Raw genomic sequence first — 18,208 nt, forward strand, 5'->3', positions numbered from 1 at the left:
CCAAGAGTGTCCAGATAAAACCTGGAAATTATATTGAATTTACACTGATTATGCTTCACTCCTCCATGCACTGCTTACACTACTGATGTTCTGCACCATTTCCAGACTGAATGATCGTAGCTTCATGGCAAAGGCTGCCTGGACACACTTGGCAGTGAGAAAGTTTCCACCATTTGCATTTGAATGATGAATCGCTGGGATGCTGTGAAGAGTCTTCCAAAAAACACCACCTGTTTTTTCAGCTATCCGCTAATCTTGCAGATCTGAGCAGGAAGCAGGACAGCCCTACCTCGTTTACCATCACTGTGGCTACATGGAAAACCATGTCACCATAGATCAAAATAATTCCTGCTCTTTTGGGAGCATTTTTTGAAGGGCTCTGCTCCCCACATGCCTCACTCCTACCAGCAGCTCCATCACTGAGCAACGCTCATTTCAACCAGGAATCCAACACAGCTCAAGTTCCCCTGTAGTTCTCTACAAAAATAACCCATCAGCTGCTGGCTAACAAGCTCGTCAATTAAACACCTTGTATTTCCTTCACAGCCTCCTCCTGCCCCTGGGCTTGCCTGTTTCAGCCTCTGGTCCAGCCCATCACCTCCTGGCCCACCCAGCATCCCCTCCTGCCCTGCTGTCCAAACAGGCACAGAAAACCCACCCCAGCCTCCCATAATAGATTTTTAAATCCTGTCTTATTTTTCTTCCCTAGGAGACTAAACATAGGCTCTTAGCTCAATATAAAACTAAGTACATGCTCAAAACAGATCAAACAGTTTAATTGCAAGGAGTACCAGAAAAAGCTCTCTGGTCATTTTAAGCCACACTAATAAGTTTTTGTCCCAGTTTTTCAAGAGTTGCTTATTATGGAGATGAGCCCAACTGGAAAATCAAAATCAAGAATCCCTGAACTCTGCAGGAAGGCTTCTCTGAGTTTGGGGCCATATCTGCACTGAATGCAGCGCAGCCAAATAACATTTTTCCATTATTTTTTATCACTATTGTTTCATGTTCTCCCCCGTGAGCACAAAGTCACATCAAAATTTCTCCAGACAGCCCCCAGTTCCATAAATTGTTAGAAGTCTGGACTTAAATCAGTGGGATTACAGGAGAACAGACAAATGTGCACATGCTGGATGGAAAGGGGACAACACAGCACTTTCAAACTGAAGAGTATTTTTCATTTATAAATAGTTTACATTTTTTGGATCCAGGGGCGGACAACCCGCTCAGTCTGTACTGAAACCAAAGAAATATCATGTGTGAGCACTAACCACAGTGTAGCAAAGATAATAAACAACAGACAGGCAGCCATATGCAATGAGACTGGTGTTTTTTGGTAGGGGAGACAAATTAAAAAGAGAAGAAACACCAAATCCAGAAACCTAATCACAACTAAAGGACCTGTTAAACTCCAGAGGGATCCTTTTGTCCAAATTTGGCTGCAGGAGTAACCTCCAGCAGAGACCCAGCTCCCTGCACCCCACTGCACTAAGGCTTTTAGGTCTCAGACCATCATCCTGGCACAAGGGAAGGCCAAACCCAGGTATCTGCAGCAAGGAGGGACTAAACGATGTCCAGGTGGTCACAGCAGGCAGGTGCGTAACACAGCATGGAGTGGCACATGATTCTGGGGCAGTGCTCAGGGTTAATGTGCACAAGCGCAGCTAAAATTCTGACCCAAGACAGATCTGGTGTGCTCCTCTAAATTTATACAGGAAAATAACTACCAGAAACAGGAATCTAAAACACACTGTGCACCTTGCAAACAGGTACTGTGTTTGCAAATGTAATCTTACGGGGTATGAAAACAACAGCTTGTACTCAGCACCAGGCAAGCAAGGGCTGCTACGGGCAAAGGTTTGCTGGGCTCCTTTGGAAGTCTCCAGCCTCCTGGACCTCCCCATGAGAACTGACTGAGCTGGACTGCAAACCTCCTACACCAGCCTCTGCTTTCTCAGCAAATAAAGCTGAAATGAGTGCCGACATCTGTATTAGCCATGCTTCTACAAATGTTTTTGATATTACGTTAAACAATATCCTTATATCCTGCAGAAGAGATGAGTCGTAAAAGGAAGTGGGACAACTCTGCTTGCCAAGCTCAGAAACCTGGACTTGGAGCATCTCTGTTGAAATCAGCCTGCCAAGACCATTTTGATGTGTTTTATTACTGCAAGGAACTCCACAAATATGCTGGCAACTTTTGAGCATCAGTGTGGGTTCCTAGGTAGGAAAAAAACCTCCTTAAAAATGCACATTTTCTAGATTTTGCAAACATTTACCAGATGTAAATTAATGGGCAATTCATCTGCCATGACAAGTGTGTAGACATCAAATCTAGCTGAAGAGACTGAGCACCCACCTCTGTCGTGAGTGAAAGTCAACAGCCAGTTATGCCTGGCTGAACAAAGGTTTGTTTTCAATTATATTTCAAATTCTTCTAACAATAACTGTGTGGCGTCTGGCACCAACACATCTGAGCCTTTGAAGTGTTTTTTTTTGACTTTGACTGGAAAAAGGGGGAGGGCAAAAAAGGGAATCAATCAGCAATTTCAGTATGAGTCAAACCTCTTCTCTGAAGAGATGTTTCATACCTCAACCCCCCAGAACCATGAATGTGCTCACAAAAACAACAAGAAAACTAAAACAAAACCTATACTTGGGCCAAAACAGCAGTGGATCTGCTCTGGGGTTTCCCTTTTAGGAACAAGGTTATGTGATACACAAGTCAGTGGTTCCAGACACAGGAGTCTCCCTGCCTCCCAATCCCCTTCCTGGCCACTCACGGTCATGCCTCTAATAGAGCTCATGGAAAGAAACATGCAGGGCATGAAGCCAGTGTTTGGAGCATCCATAACAGAGCACAACAGCAACAGGGGTGCAGTAGAGCACACACACACCTGGATCACCTCTAGAAGAACATTCAGAGGTGAACATTCCCAGGAGCCTTAAGCAGGTTTGCAGTGCCTTCAGGTACAGGAGTTGCCATACACCCTTATTTCCCTTTCTTTTAACTCTACTTTTAAGCACCTAAACTCCTATTCAGATTTAAATGACACTAAGATCACTGGGGAAGTCAGCGCAAAAACAGGGAAAACCTCAGTTTTAAAATCTGTATCTTTTTTATCTGGTTTATTCAAATAAGTGCTGCTGCGGTTTAAGAACAACAAGGTGGCAGAGCGCAGCAGCTCTCAAGACTGGGAGTGGTGGTTTTGGTCAGAATGATGCTAATTTAGAGGGATAAAAATACCTTATTCATTTTTCCTAAGCCATGCCTAGGTCCTACCAACTCTTTCTTAGGTCAGGCAGTTTCTGGAGAAACATTTTCTGGCTCAAAACATTTGCAGAATTTCAAGAATTTGTTCCACAAATTTTGAGGCTGCTTTGTTCAGGAATGCTTGACATGTGGGCAAAGGGAAACCAAAACTTTCCTTGAATACTGCAGAAAACTTTAAACCCTGCCCAAGATGAAAAATTCAGGAGTCAAAACTCTGAAGGAAGTGTGGGTTTTCTGTTGCTTTTCAAATATTACCCTAAACCCATTCTTCCAGGAGGGGAACGTGGCTGTGCCAGGACAGCCTGCATGCCGAGCAAGGCTGATGGGCTCCATGTGCTCCCCTCAAAGCAGGGCTGGAGTTAGGAATGAATAAATAAAACAGGCTTCCAGATCAAGTTTTCTTGGCCTTTACAGAGATTATCATGCTGTGAAAAAGCTCTGGGAAGAGAGCCTCTTCTCCCAGACAGGAGATGCACTTACATGTTGATGCCCCCCTATCCACAAGCACCAAAGAGGAATTCTGCATTTCAAACCTAAAGAGCAGGAAAAGCATCGAAAGGCTTTTCTGTTATGACAGACCACAACCTCCCCAAAATATTTCAATGCACATTTTCAATTCAGTCTCAAGTCTCACGAGGGCTGTTGCTGTTATTGTCTATCACACAGCCATGTTCAGGTAACTGACTTCCCAGAGGATTGGAAATTTCCCTGCCAGCCCAGGGAACCTGCAGGGATGGGAGGGTAAGTAGGTGGTGGTCCCAAGGGAAATTCGATGAATGATGCACCCTGCAATGCCAAGAGAGACTGTTTTATAACCAGCAGTCAGAATTACTCAGGAAACCATAGAGGAAGCAATTGGAACTTTTTGGACAGGGAAACTTCCCCATTTTGCTTCCAAATGCACAGACCTGTAAGTCTGTGCTGAATTCCTCTTCTTTTAACCACTCATCTCGCAAACAAAGCAACATTAATTAACGCAGCCCCAAAAGTGTTCAGCTGCCACCTCATCCTTCCCCAAAACGGTGGATTTGTGGTTTGTGATTTGAAAAAAAAGTCATCTATGACAAGCCTAGACTGCTTAAAGGTGCACAGCCTGTTCCCAGCAAGCTCCACGATGGCATTACAACTTGGACACGGGGTGCTTCGAGCCCTGCCTTTGAGCTGGCTCGAGTATTCCCAGCTGGAGAGAGAAGCAAACAAAGTAAACAGCAGGACACAGAGCCAGGGCAGCCTGAGCACACCACAGCTGCGAGAGGGACAGTCACCAAGCTCTGGCTGGGCACAGGGACACGCAGGGAATGTGCTGGGAAAAGCCTCTGCAGCCCGAATAAAGGAGAGCCTGGGAGACACACAGAGGCTGCAGCACAGTCCCAGTGTCCCTGCCAGCTGAAAGGACAGCCCAGGCTCCTGTCAAGCAGACCACAAAGTGGTAACACTTGAGACAAGCACTAGGAACTGTGAGAGAATAGTGTAGTAAACAGCCTGGGCTGTTATTTGGCATCTCCCAAGGATGCTGCCCAGCTGCATGGCTCTGCCTTCTCCCCACAGGGCTGTAAATCCCAGACCCTTGAGTGGCCAGCGAGGGCAGGAGCCCCAGGCAGCAGTCCCTTCCCTTCCCCAGTGCTGCCAGAGGAATGCAGACACCCAGGGCTATTCCTTCTCACCCACAGCTGACAGCCCCATGCCCAGCAGGCCCTGAAGGCACATTCTTCCTGGAAATTCTGCTTCAAGAGGAGCAGCAAGTCACCAAAACCAATGGAGGCCATAGCAGTCACAAGAGCTCACTGCTCTGGCTGAGATGCTCCTCCACTGCACTGGTGACATCACTTTAGACACAGAGGAAACCTGCTGGTCCCCAAAGAGGCCAGGATTTGGGTGCTTTCTCCATGCCATGGATCTCCTGTTCACAGGAACACTGCAAGGGGTAACCCAGCACCAAATCCTTTGGTCCTGCCTATGGACATCAGACATTATTAGATATTAACACTAGCACCATTGCAGCAAGACTCTGAACACCTCCTTCACCAACCTCATAACAGAGGTAAGCACAGCCCTATCTCACAGCTGGGACTCCGTTATCCACTTCTGCAGGGATGAAATAGCACTGCTGTCTCCCACAGAGATTCTTTGATTTCTCACACAGGATAATCTCACGCTGCTTCCCTTCCCTCAGTGGGGATACGGCCACTCTCCTCAGCCTGCTGCCTATGGGAGAGGCAGGCATTCCAAATTTGAGTTCACCTCTTAAAGTGAAATTGGCCAACAGCATCAAAAGCTCCGGGGAAGGAGAACAGACAGAGGGACCATTGCACAACCTCCTTTCTCAGGAAACCTGGGTAAACAGCAGTACCTGCCTCAGAGCTCACTGCACCAGGGAGGAGCAAATCCAACTGTTGTTTTAAGTAGACAGTGTAAGCCAAACACATCCTATTAGATCTGTACAAGTTTCTGTCTGAGGAGATTAACTCAAAGACCAGTACATGTCTCTGCTGGTAAGGTCAGCAAGGATGAAACCGGAGCTCCTGGAAGAGCTTCAGCTCACCAAGGAGTCAGAAGCCAAGCAACTTCACTGGGGAGCTGGACTCAGCCTCACAGAGGTAAACAGAGGCTTTTACTGAAACTGCAGGAGCTGAAGGAGTCCCACTGCATCCCCATGGGCTGGAGGGACAGGCTGCCAGCTCCTTGTCCAGCAGGCAAAACAAGTGACAACTCTGGATAAAAGTGCTCCGAGATCAGGAGTGAAGCACCAGCTCTGCAGATCTCCTCCCAAACCAGAAAACTTCTCCTTGCCCACTCACACAGCAAAGATGGAGTCTGCCTAGATACCCATTTTAATATTATTTTCTAACCTACTGTAACAGAAAAAGTTTATTTATCCACTCTTATGAACAGTCATTCAACCCCCTTAATTTAATCAACCTCAACAGCTTTTGGGTGGTCACCACCTCAATAAAAAAGCTTGGCAAGTGGGGGAGGAGATATACATGAGGTTTACAACCACGTGAAATAATAAAGATGGCACAACTCTAACAAATCCTTCCAATTCAGAGAAGTCTAAAAAAAAAAAAACCAAAAAACACTATCCTTTATTTGCTGACTTACATGCAAAATGTACTCAAAAAGAATCCAAAGGTGTTTGAAAGCCAGGAATTCATCGTCTTGGAGGACTTGTTTAAGGAAGAAAAAAGAATGAACAGAGTTGTTTACAGACCAACAGACAGGAACAGCACAAAAATACACTTAGCAAAGAAAAAGCACAAACTATTATGACACCTTTCAAAATAAAACATCACATGGTTTGTTTAAATCTCTTAAAACGGGAGAAGTCTCCCTATATTGCCAAAACAAATGAAATACAAGTGTGGATGTGACTCTGCCGCAGTTCAGAAGGGGACAAAGGTTTACAGTGAGTTACATGCACAAACAGAGCACAGGATGCTCTCCTGTGCTGTGGTCCAGCAAGGCCAGACCACAGGCAGCAAAACCTCCAGCACCAGCCAACTGCCCTGTGTCACAGCCCCTGGCATTTCTGCCATCACCAGGCAGGTGGGTGAGCGATGAACTGGGCATGAGAGAAGTAGAACATCCAGGATCAACATATACCTCCTCACCCTTTGCAAGTGACAGGTTGCAAAGTCTCCTGAGAGAGGAAGAAATCCCATGGCCCCATGCACTTTCCAGCTCCATCTGAAAGCAACCACCTTGTGCTGGGAAACAGCAAAATTTGGGCTGCCTGCCCACAGACTGGGCTGCTGTAGAAGAGCCCATCCTGTCCAGACTGCCAGAGGACATTTTTTAAACCTATGCTGAAAGGACAGTTTCGGGTGCTTTTCCACAGCTCTGAAACCTGTGTGGATGGCAGAGCCACAGCAAAAAGCAAGCAAAGGGTGCCTGGGGCTGCTCCCAAGGTGGCAGCGATGTGAGCTCCAGGCTCCCCCTGCGCACGGCACAGACAGGAGAGGCACTGCTGTTTGGACAACTGGAACACATTTAGGGGACAATTTTTCACAGGGCCTCCAGCCAGGCTATTTCCTACAATTGCTGTTTTATTACCCAGGACACAACCCACAGACCTGGAGCTCCCCCACCAACAAAGTCTCCCACCGCCCCAGTCCTGCACAGACATCACCCACAGCGAGCCCGAGGGGCACCTACACACACAGGACACCCCCAGCACCGTGCCTGTAAACTCAGCCACAAATCAACATCCACCAAACCTGCCAGCTCCAGCCATCTTCCACCAGTTCAACCCCAGCACCCATCTGCACTGGGGATCAGCTGAGCACTGCCACACAGCCCTGCTGGACAGCCATCACTTCTTAGGAGTATTTTTTAGATGACAGATAACATAGAAAACTTGTGTTTATACTGGCATGCAGCAGGCTAAAACACACTCTAAGTGAAGTTATAAAGCAGCCTGAACACCAGCTAGGCAAAGTGTATCTGGAACCTGCAGGTTAGTATTTCGGAGGTTTGTGAGTAGAGGAGTATTCACAGCATTGAAAGACAACAGGGTTCTATCCTGGCAAGTGCCCACCCCAAAATCACAGGCTTTGGGCAACCAGAGAAACATGTAAGTGGTGAGGATGAATCCCTGTCCTTGTGCGTGGGCAAGTGGGAAGCAGCACTGCCCAGACTTGGCATTCTGAATTTTTCATTTCCTCCTTGCACCTGATGGTTTGTTTGCCTTCCTATAGGAAGAAAAAAAACTAGAAGTTGGAGGAGGTGGTCTAGGAAAAAGCATTTCGATTCAAGATTTTACAGCCAAATTGCCACAGAACTCAGGAGGGTGTGTTATCTAATCTGAAAGGATCCATCTAAAAACAGGCACCCTCAAAGGGGAAACTTTTGCAATATGCAACCAAGTACATTTGAGTAGGATTTACAAGAATACATTTAAGACTGCACCTCTGCTAATTTCAAAAAATAATGACACTGCCCCAGCAGGTCCAAAAAAGACACCAAAGGAAAATTCACACAAGTTACTGCCCCACTATGAGCAGCAATATCAACACTACCCAAACCATACCTCCCACCTTGGAAAGAAAAAACAACAAAAAGACAAATTCTCTTGCCTATGGAACTTTTATCTCTGGAACAAAGCTTTAGGCAGATAATGCATTTTCAAATTCAACTTGTGTATAACATTTTAAGAATCTGTAGCTTAGATTCTTAATCGAAATTGTTCAATTAAGTCACCTACACTTTTCCTCCTGAAATCCACTCAAAACCACTGTGGGAAGTTACAAAACTGCCATGGCAGGTGTAAAAAACCAACCATTCTGTCTGCATATCCAGCATATGGTTAATAAAGGCTACACAGATGGCTGCAGTTTGAGACCTGTCCCTCAATTCTTAAACTGAAAATGGAACCACGTGGAAGTGAACCATGCTCCTGGAACTGGATGTGACACATCATCAGGTCCTGAGAGGTGTCCCCAAAATAGCAGGGCCTGCTTCTAGACATCTCCAAAATTATATGGTTGTGGCCTGAGAGACAACGTGCTGAAAACATAATGAGGGAGTGTAAGATACTACATATGTTGTGATCCTGCTCTGAAGCCAGAGGAGGCTGGGGTTGTAGGACTTGGGCTGCAGCACAGGACTTGGTTAACTATTAATGCATGACTCAGCTATAACAATAATAGGTATTTCATGTGGTGCATTAGCACAACGGCACCACGGTCCTTGACTTAGGCCTCTATGCATGCCAGGAAAAAAAAAATATATTGTAGTACATCATTTAATAGCTGGATGTACCAGGAAACAGGTATTTTTCAGGGTGTGCAGGAAAAAAAAAACCCTTTGTTTCTTCCTGCACAACCTGGAGCCTCACACTGCTTCTTTCTCCACATGCCACTAAAAACCAGCAAGGAAGAACTGTTAGGGGGTGCCCAGGTTTGTATGAAACCACAATCCAGACCAAGGTGCTTTATTTATTTACTGTTATTCACCAAAGCTAAATTATTCTGTGTTAGATCATTCCCCTGACCCTGCATGAAGTGCTAATTCCTGCCCAGCCCAGGTCCTGCAGAGCTGATCAACCTGAAGCATGGATTTTCCACAGATGGCTCTTCGAAGCAACATTAGTCTGAATTATCTCTGCTGCATTCATCCACATGACCCCATCCAGCTCCACACTGCAAGACAAGGGAGTCACACCGGGTGATTAGGTTAGCAGCACAAAATGATTGTGTTAAAAGCTGGTGAGCTGAGCTAACTCAATCCGAGGTGTCTGGCAGGGCAGCCAACGAGATCAATTAAAAGCCCTGCAGCCCTAATTGAGAGTTTCTGGGTGCGGCTAACATACCAGTCAGGGCCAATACACAAATCATGGCCAATACACAAATCCTGGGCAGAGCTGGCTACTGAGGAATGAGAGCCATCATCCCAATTTGCAGCCACTCAAACTTCAAGACAAAACCCGAACCCCTCTTGGATGGATCAAAGCACCCAAAGGCAGGCACTGCTTGGGCATGCCCAGGGTGGCACTCAGCAATTCCCAGCTGCCCTGCACACCGCTGCGAGGTGCTCATATATTCATGAGCCCAGGTGCAAGCACAGAGTCACAAGGACATTTCAGGGACAATTCTTGGGGGATTTGCCTCAACATGAAACCTCCTTGAGCCCTTCCAGCACTCTCCTGAAGCTGCAGTCTGAGACCATCCTTCCAGTGCTCTCGGACTTCCCTGCACCAGGTGAGGCTCACACACCACATAAACCCCACTTGGAAGCGCTTCTACATCAGCCTAAATCCCCATCAGAGACAGGACCCCAGCTTAAGCAGGCAAGTGAAATCTCACCCATGCTCGAGGAAGCATTTAACTACCTGAAGTGCTTTGTTGAAGTGTCTGGAGTCCCAAACGTATTCGCTTACCACCTTTAGCTTCTTGATGCCAACAAGCAAAGGGATAAGACAATCAACCTCACATTTGCTCCTTAAATTCCAAGCAAGAAATCCTGCAAAGCTCAGCCACCCCCAAACCTTACATCCAGAAAACTGTAAAGCACTTTGCACAAGCAAAGAAAGAAAATATGAAGGTGTACCTAACACATAATAGTTGATTTTTCCAGAGAACACTTGACGGTGTGTTGGGGTTTTTTCTGACTGCCTACTGAGACGCTGGTTCCCCTGTCCTGGGAATTTTCCCTCTGCAGTTCCTCCTCCCCCAGCTCCCAGACCATCCATTCTCCCCTTTTCAAACTGCACCCATTGTAAATGGCACTGAATATTAACACAGCCCATTGAGCACTTGCTTCTTTTGTATGGGACCCCTGCGTTTCAAATTGCAGTCGCTGCAGAGAGGAAAAGTCTCCAAGTGATTAAATGCCGTGACGTTTCTCAAAAGGAGGGAGGAATATGCAGAGGAGGCTGAGGGGGTCCTAGAGCCTTTCGCGAGAAGCCAGGGGCTTCTGCGAGAGAGCCAGAAGGGTTTCTTAAGTGGGGGTATTTTTTCCTTTGTTATCAGCCTCGTTTTTACTTTTAATCCTAGTCCGATGAGCCAGTTTGTGCCCCGGCTGCGGCTCAGTGCGGGATGGAGATGAGAAGCTCAGACAGCAGATGCAGAGGGCTTGCTGTTAACTGCTGCCCTCCTGTAGGAGCTGATAAATAAATACTGCGGCGTGCTGAGGGTGGTCAGCGAATCCACCGACACATGTTCGCACAGGAAGGGTGGATTTACTTGCAAGCACATGTATTTATTTATGCTTAAGCAGCAGGCCCGGAGAGGCAGTGCTCTGCAAGGAGGGGCTCTGCTGTTCCCCACCGGGGCCAGGCTCCAGCGCAGGAACTGCAGGGTGCGGAGCCGTCCTGCAGCCCTGGGGCTGGGGACTGTCCGGAGCAGGGCCACCGGCAAGGACAGCGCTGCAGCGAGCACCAGATCCGTGTGGCACTGCAGGGCACGCAGTTCTATCACAAGAACTGCCACCAGCTCCCAGCGCTGTCCCACCTGAGCAGGAAAAGCTCCTTGGAGCCCCATCCAGCAGGGAGCCGCTGGCTTCGCAGCGCATTTTCGGGTTTCCACTGCTGCCCCAGGAGGAGGGAGGGACCTGCCATCCTGCACCAAGCCACATCCCTGTCCCAGGCCATCTTTCCAAGGGCTGCAGCCCCCCCCCGGGCAGCCGGCACACGCTGGGAGCTCCACAGCTGCGCGGGGCCAGGAGCCCAGGGTGACCATTACTTAATCTTTGTTCCATTATTTCAGCAGGCCTGGAAGCAGGACATGCAGGAGAGGTACTGCCAGCAGCACCCCCCCGCCTCCTGTCAGCAGGAGAGTCCCCCACACCACCTCCTCTTCCAGCATCTGCAGGAGCAGACTTACTCCAGAGCCAGAGAGCAATGCCCTTCTCCCAAAAAAACCCCATCCAATCAGCAGAGCCCCTTAGCAAGCAAAGAATCTACCCTAACATGTGAAAGAAGCAAAGCAACAGGATCTGGCATATGAAAACCCCAGTTTGGCAAGACATTTATAGGTAATTTTGAACACAAACATTAAGTTTCATTGAACAAAATCTGTGTGTATACACTTGAGCACAGAAAGAGATTGCTCCTGACTCCTAGTTCAAATGCACTTCCAGACCCTGAAACCACTGACAGGCACCCACAGGACTTTAAAAAGCATTCAGACACTTTGCCTTGATCTCTCCAGAGAGCAGCAGCACCGTGCAAAGAGCCAACACGCACACAGCTGGTGCCTCGGGGCAACTTATCCATATACCAAACCCTAGAGCCTCCCTGGGAAACAGGGAGCAGCTCTTAGCCCAGCTCTGCCTTTTCCCAGATGTGCCAGGCACATGCACACTGACCCAGAGGCAGAAGGGTCCATGCACGAATGGTCTGTACCCCCCCAAAATATCCCCTAATCATTTGGGTCAAAAATGTACAATACTTCTGTTTAAAATAAAAACTTCCTTTTCTGCAGACCATGCTAGCAATGAATTAACTACCCTACCACAGCCTCACTGTCCCTAAATCTTCTCACCAAAAGCTGTGCCTAAAATACTGTTGCTTTATCACTAAATAGGAAAAAACCCTCAGTCACACATGATTCCTAAAGAAAATAACGCTTCTGTCACTCCTCAAAAATTAAGATTTTTGGGAGAGACAGAAGCAGAGGTCGCAGGGGATGTGACACATCACTAACACTGCTGGAGCCCTGTTTTTTTTGGGGGGCACGAGGCATTCTGCACTTAAGCTCAGCCCTAAACTTTATGCCACACTTAACATTATACAGTAAAAACCAAACTTTAGACTTAAAACACCACAAGACACGAAGCACTTCCAGCAGCTCCAAAGGAGCTCCGTACACATCAGCTGCCCAGCAGAGTTTGACTCTCCCGGCTTTCCCCTTGGATCAGGAACCCTTCCCAGCTGCAGCTGGTGCGAGGACGGGATGGGTCATGGCAGTGTTGCAACGTGCCCTGTGCAGAAAGTCAAGAACACTTATATAACTGGTAGACAGTGCTGAGCTGCCTGTTGCTTTTATGAAAAACATAACAAAAAAGCGCCAAACAAACAAAAAAACCCCTGAAAAATATCCATGCCACACTACATTAAATGTGAGCGACTACAGCCCCTCTGTTTATCAGCTATTCCTTCTGAATGCTTGGAGAAAAATTACAACTCCGAGTTCTGCTGCCAGCAGAGAAATAACAATAGTTTCAAAAAGCCCCAGTGCTTTTCCTCGGTACTGATAGTCCTGTTGACAAAATACGCGGCGTGATTAAGTCTGTTCCAGAACCCTCCCCGGCTGCCGAGCCGCATTTCCAACCCGACAAACAAAAGCTTTATCTCCAACACACTGAAAACCGACTCCAAGCACTGCCTCAGCATTGTGGCACTCGTTAGGAATAAAGATAAACTGCTAAGGAGGGATTGTTCAACAGAGCCTTAATGAAGTTAAAGCACTGCCACCAGAGCCTCTGGAAACTGGATTTATCTCGTCTCCTATTAGCGATCGAACATGCCCGAGCTTATCACCGCGGGGAGCAGACACCTCCGGCGGGACACAGCCTGCCCGGCAGGGATGGAGGCGAGGGATGCTCAGCTCCAGCATCGCCTGTCTCTCTCCATTTTATGGCTGCAGAACCCCCACCAGCCACGGACCACTGCACACCTTCATATTTGCCTTCTTTTTCTTTAAAAGGGCACGTTAAAATAAATCAATCAATCCAAAAAGTAACAGAGATACTTGCACAGAGGTAACTTTCCGCTAGCGCACGGTGCTTTTCTAGAGAACATTAAACCACTAAAGTGAGTTATCAACTCTCTGCACAAAAAAGGAACATTTAGGATGCCACTAAGCCTGAAAAGCATGCTTCATCCTTGTGCTCCTAAACTGAAATAGGTAATTTAAAGTAATTTTTAGTAATTAGAAACAGCATTACTCTAAAAACAAAAGTATTTGCAATAGCTTCAACATCTTTTTACACTAGCAATGGAGAAGGAAAAAGCCTTAAATGTTGTATTTTCAGATACAAAAGCAATCATTTTAACCAACCACTGGTTACTTGTAACATACAAAGTTAAAAACAGTATTCTACGTGTATAAAAGATCAACAGCCCATGGGTCCATAGCGGAAGATTTATTCATGCTCCTACTTCACCAATAAAATTGGAATTGAACACAAGACACACCAAAACCTGCTGCATTTTAAAAAGACACCCCTGGGTATTAGAACTCCGGGAAAAAACACACCATACTAAATTTGTTCTGTCTGGGTTATTAACGCACTTTCTTGCCCAAACAAAGATGCACTGTCTTGTTTTAAGAGGTGCATGGGAATGCTGGAAATATTAAAAGCTTGCTCTGAAAGGTGAGGGAAAGATCCTTCAGAGCAACAGGTGAATGGGATGAGTCAGGGCTTTAATGCAGAGGCCACACACTCCTCTCTACGAGACACGATAATTTCATGTAAAACAAGGCATTTCTGCAGCTAAAAGTGAACACCACCATCAGGAGGACCCGACAAATCTCTAATAATTCTTCTTAATAAGGAGCTGGATTGTCTCCAGCAACACTTCAGTGACCATCCTCTCTCCTGGCAGAGCTGAGGAGTATCTATTACATCCTGGGGTTTTACAGATTTGATAATCTAAGAATCTGTTCAAACAGCAGAAAGGCCCCACAACAGAAGCGCTATTTCCCTCTCCCTTTCTGGATACTGATTTCCCGAAGTTAACTAATAACTCAGGACACTTATTTTTACAAGTTTGTGAGCGCACACACATACTCTCAGTCCTCCTGGCCTGTTAAACGACTCGAACTGTCAATGCTGAGCACACTTGCCCCCCGAATCTCCTGAGTTTCAAGTGACTGATGTTTTATTTCAGCTTATTCTTTATTTCAGAGCCCAGAGCAGCGGTCACACAACGGGAGCGGACCCGCTGCACTTCCCGGGAAATGGCACTGACACCGTCCTGCGCTTGGACACGAACCTGAGCACTTTAAAACACCCTTCAAGGGACAAAAAAGCATCCCACGGTGCTGCAGCAACCACCAGGTGCGGGGCTGTAAGCTCAGCTGCCCTCCAGGACACACCATATACACCGCAGCTTAGGAACTGCGCTACACACGCAACTACTGAGGGAGAGCAGCCAGCCTTTACTGGAAAACACCTGGACTTTACCGAAACTCCCCAAAAGCCCTTGACTCCCTTTAGATCCCCCGAAGTTCACAGCCTAAAAAGTTGGCAGCATTAAAAGCCAGAAGAGCGGGCGCGGCTTTGGGGTCCGGATTCGGGCGCCGGGCGCGCCCCGCTCCGCGGCCCCGGGACCGCGCGGATGGACGGACGGATAAATGGATGGATGGATGGACGGACGGACGATGTCCTAATAAGGATTCGGAAGCCCAAGCTGGCCGTTATCTCCAGCAGATCCCAGGCTCCCTTTTCTCCGGGACACCCGGAGGCCAGCCCTGCATGGGACCGAGATGGGGGAGCGCCGAGCCCCAACTTTTCACCCGGGACGAGCATCGCACCCGCCGCCTCCATCACCCCCATCCCCGCACCGGGTGGGCGCCAGAGGGGACACCGGCTCCCGGGACAAGGTTCGCACGGCGCAGCCCCGCGCCTGCAAGGCGGTAGCGGCCACTTCACTTAAATAAATAAACCGGAGTTTCGCGGGGATTTTTGTTTCAAGTTTCCCTGCGCTTGACAACAAGCCAAAGAGCGCCGGTGCGGCTGCCCGAAGCCCTTAGCGCACCCCCGGCCCGTCCCCGCGCGTTCCCCGGTACTCACAGGTGCCGCGGCCAGCGGGGCAGGTCCCGGGGCAGGGCGGGCAGTGCCAGCCCGCCGCAGCTCAGCGCGTCCCCGCCGCAGGCACAGCCCGCGGGGCAGCCGGCGGCGCCCGAGCCCAGCAGCCCCAGCAGCAGCAGCGCCGCCGCCGCCCGTGACGGCAGCGCCATTTTGTATCCGGCACCCGGGAACGTCCGCGCCGGGGGGGGGCGGCGGGAGCGCCCACTCCGCGGCCGCTCGGCGCCGCCCCGCCGCCCGCAGCATCGCCTCGGCCGCCGGCCCCGCGGGGCGCTACGGCACCGGCATCCACCGGGCACTGCCGGGCGGGACGGGTCCGCGTCCCCGCCGCGGGAAGCGCCTCCTGCTCTTCCTGCTCCGCGCCGCTCGGTTCGGGCTCGGCGGGCTCCGGCCGGTCCCGGTGCGCTCCCGCGGGGTCGGAGCCGCTGCCGCCCGGCCCGGGCGCCGCTCGCCGCGGACCCACGTTGGCGACACCGCAACATGGAGCCGCGCCGCCCCTCGCGTGCCCGCCCATTGGCTGCCGGGCGGCCCCCGCCGCGCCGCCATTGGCCAGGAGCCCCCCCGGCCGCGGCGCCGCGCCGTCCCATTGGTGGGTGTGGCCCGTCAATCACGAGCGCCAGGGCCCGCCCCCCTTTCCCACTCCAGGTGTGAACGCGGGCGCCGCAGCCCCCCCCGCGCTGCCCCTCTTAAAGGGACCGCGCCCGGCGCTCGCTCCCCGCGCTCCCAAAACTCCTTCCCGTAAATCCGCACGGCCTGCGGGAACACCAGGGCCTGGGCGCATCCCTGCAGCCCCCGCTGTCCTTCTGCGGGCGCCACGAAGCGGCCGTGGGGCTGCACTCCGCAGGGACACGTGTGTCCCGTGGCAGGAGCGGATCAGTTATTCACGCGTGTTCCAGAGCACACCTAAGCAGAGGCTGCACTTCCCAAATGTGCCCTTAGGTGTGGAAGCCCAGCACAGGCCAGATGTAGAGGAGCAGCCAGCCCAAAGCGGGTCGAAGCGTGACTCACCAGGGAGCTGCACCAAGGACGGCATCCAACTGGCTTTGGCCAAGTTTGGATGTGGCCCAACACAGCATTTAGGGAAGGAAGCTCTTGGAGTGTTCAGCGCACCCACGGCAGGCGGGAGTGTGATTTAACCCCTCACAGCAGCAGTTACGTGGGAATAGGGAGATATTTTAGGGAGAGAAACACATATCGCAGGCCAATCCTGCTTCCACCACCTCTGATTAAATTTGCAAACTTGTACTGCAGATTCCTCCTGAGTGCAGGACAGAGCCATATTTCCTTCCTGTAACAGAACAGGGCACTGTGCTGCAGGATGCTCCAATCATGCTGCTCATCACATGCATCTCTTCCCAAAAAAACAGGCTGCACAAGGGTGATGGCATTTCAGGCTGCTCAGAGCGGGTCCTAGGCTCTACAAACTCATGAAAGGCATCAAAGCCAGATTGGTGTCACCTAGAGGATAGGTTTAGCTGAACCAAATAAACAGGTATGATGTTGAATTTGCTGGTAAGCCAAACCAAAGAAACTCCATTTGGCCCACAGGTTGTGAAAGTCCCATGTCAAAGCCTCAGTGTCTTTTCCTCATGCAGGACGTGGAGTTTTGGCAGCCTCACAAATCTCATGAGGAGGATGAAGGCACATCTGGTCTCCATAGCCTTGTGTAAGAGCCAGCAGCAAGAAAAAGCTGCACACTGGAGCAGTATCAGCAACTGACAGAAGAGGAAGGCAGGCGACAAGCCAGCCTTTAGAGTGATGACAAATTTGGCTTTTGGAGCCTGGGTGTCAGCATTCCTGCCAGTAGTCCCAAAACTGGGCAAAAATCTTGCAAGGTCTTTCTAGACCATCAGCATCAGTGATCACAGTGATAAAATGCTACCTAGATGATGTGAGAAGAGACACATTTTTGGGAAGCTATCACTCTGGATGAGGATATTCTCACCCCCTGCCTATTCTCCTTTTCTTCTAGATTTCTTTCAGGTTGGTCAATGGAACCATGAGTTTTATTTGACACAATGTCCAGAGATTTTCTAGCTTACTCAGCCAGCTGCCTGACACAGCAATCAAGTCTTCTGCTGGACCCAAAAGCACTTTTATGGACAGGAGTTCTGCTCAGTAGGGATGGTGTCATAGAAATAAAGAGACCTTTTGCTTCTTTTACAGTGTTTTCAGATTTGACAACCAGGTTTTTCAAATAACTTTAACAATTCATGCTAATATTTTTTTAATATTAGGGTAAGAGGGTAAATATGGGGTTTCCCATGGTGGGGGAGAGAGGGAGATCCAAAAGCTTTATATAACCTTTATAAAACAGAAAGCTAGAAGCAACTCTGCTGGAACCTGGGTCCAATCACCTCAGATGTGCACAAAATATCCATGCCCAAAGAATAAGGGCAGCTGGAGGGAAATGAGACTCTTCTCAGTTGTGCTCTCCCTCGTCTCCAAGTCAATGCCTGTGCTGGAGTCCGTGTGCAGTATGGAGGATGTTTCTTCCTCAAACCTCATTAAATCTAATTAAATAGCTTATAAAAGTATTTATGAAAACAAATTTTAAAATGGCAAAGGCATGCCAACACGGAAGATACTTCTAATTCTGCCGGTGTCTTTTTGTGGATTTGGAGTTGGTTCAGAAGTGCACACTTGGAAGCTAATTGCTGACAGCATGCAGAATCCATCAAG

General features: G+C 49.1%; 1 protein-coding gene across 1 annotated transcript in view; it reads right to left on the reverse strand.

The window, feature by feature from the left end:
* The window catches only part of LRIG1 (leucine rich repeats and immunoglobulin like domains 1), a 90,647-nt gene extending 75,002 nt beyond the window's left edge, over positions 1–15,645 (reverse strand). Inside the window, exon 1 of the mRNA XM_014251502.2 lies at positions 15,512–15,645. The gene's annotated coding sequence lies outside the window, so the exon portion shown is untranslated. The remainder of the gene's footprint in view (positions 1–15,511) is intronic.
* Positions 15,646–18,208: the final 2,563 nt, after the last annotated feature.

This window comes from Pseudopodoces humilis, chromosome 13, assembly GCF_049639895.1.
Source record: "Pseudopodoces humilis isolate 2021_Gansu_Grassland_sample_001 chromosome 13, ASM4963989v1, whole genome shotgun sequence".
Classification (NCBI taxonomy): Eukaryota; Metazoa; Chordata; class Aves; order Passeriformes; family Paridae; genus Pseudopodoces; species Pseudopodoces humilis.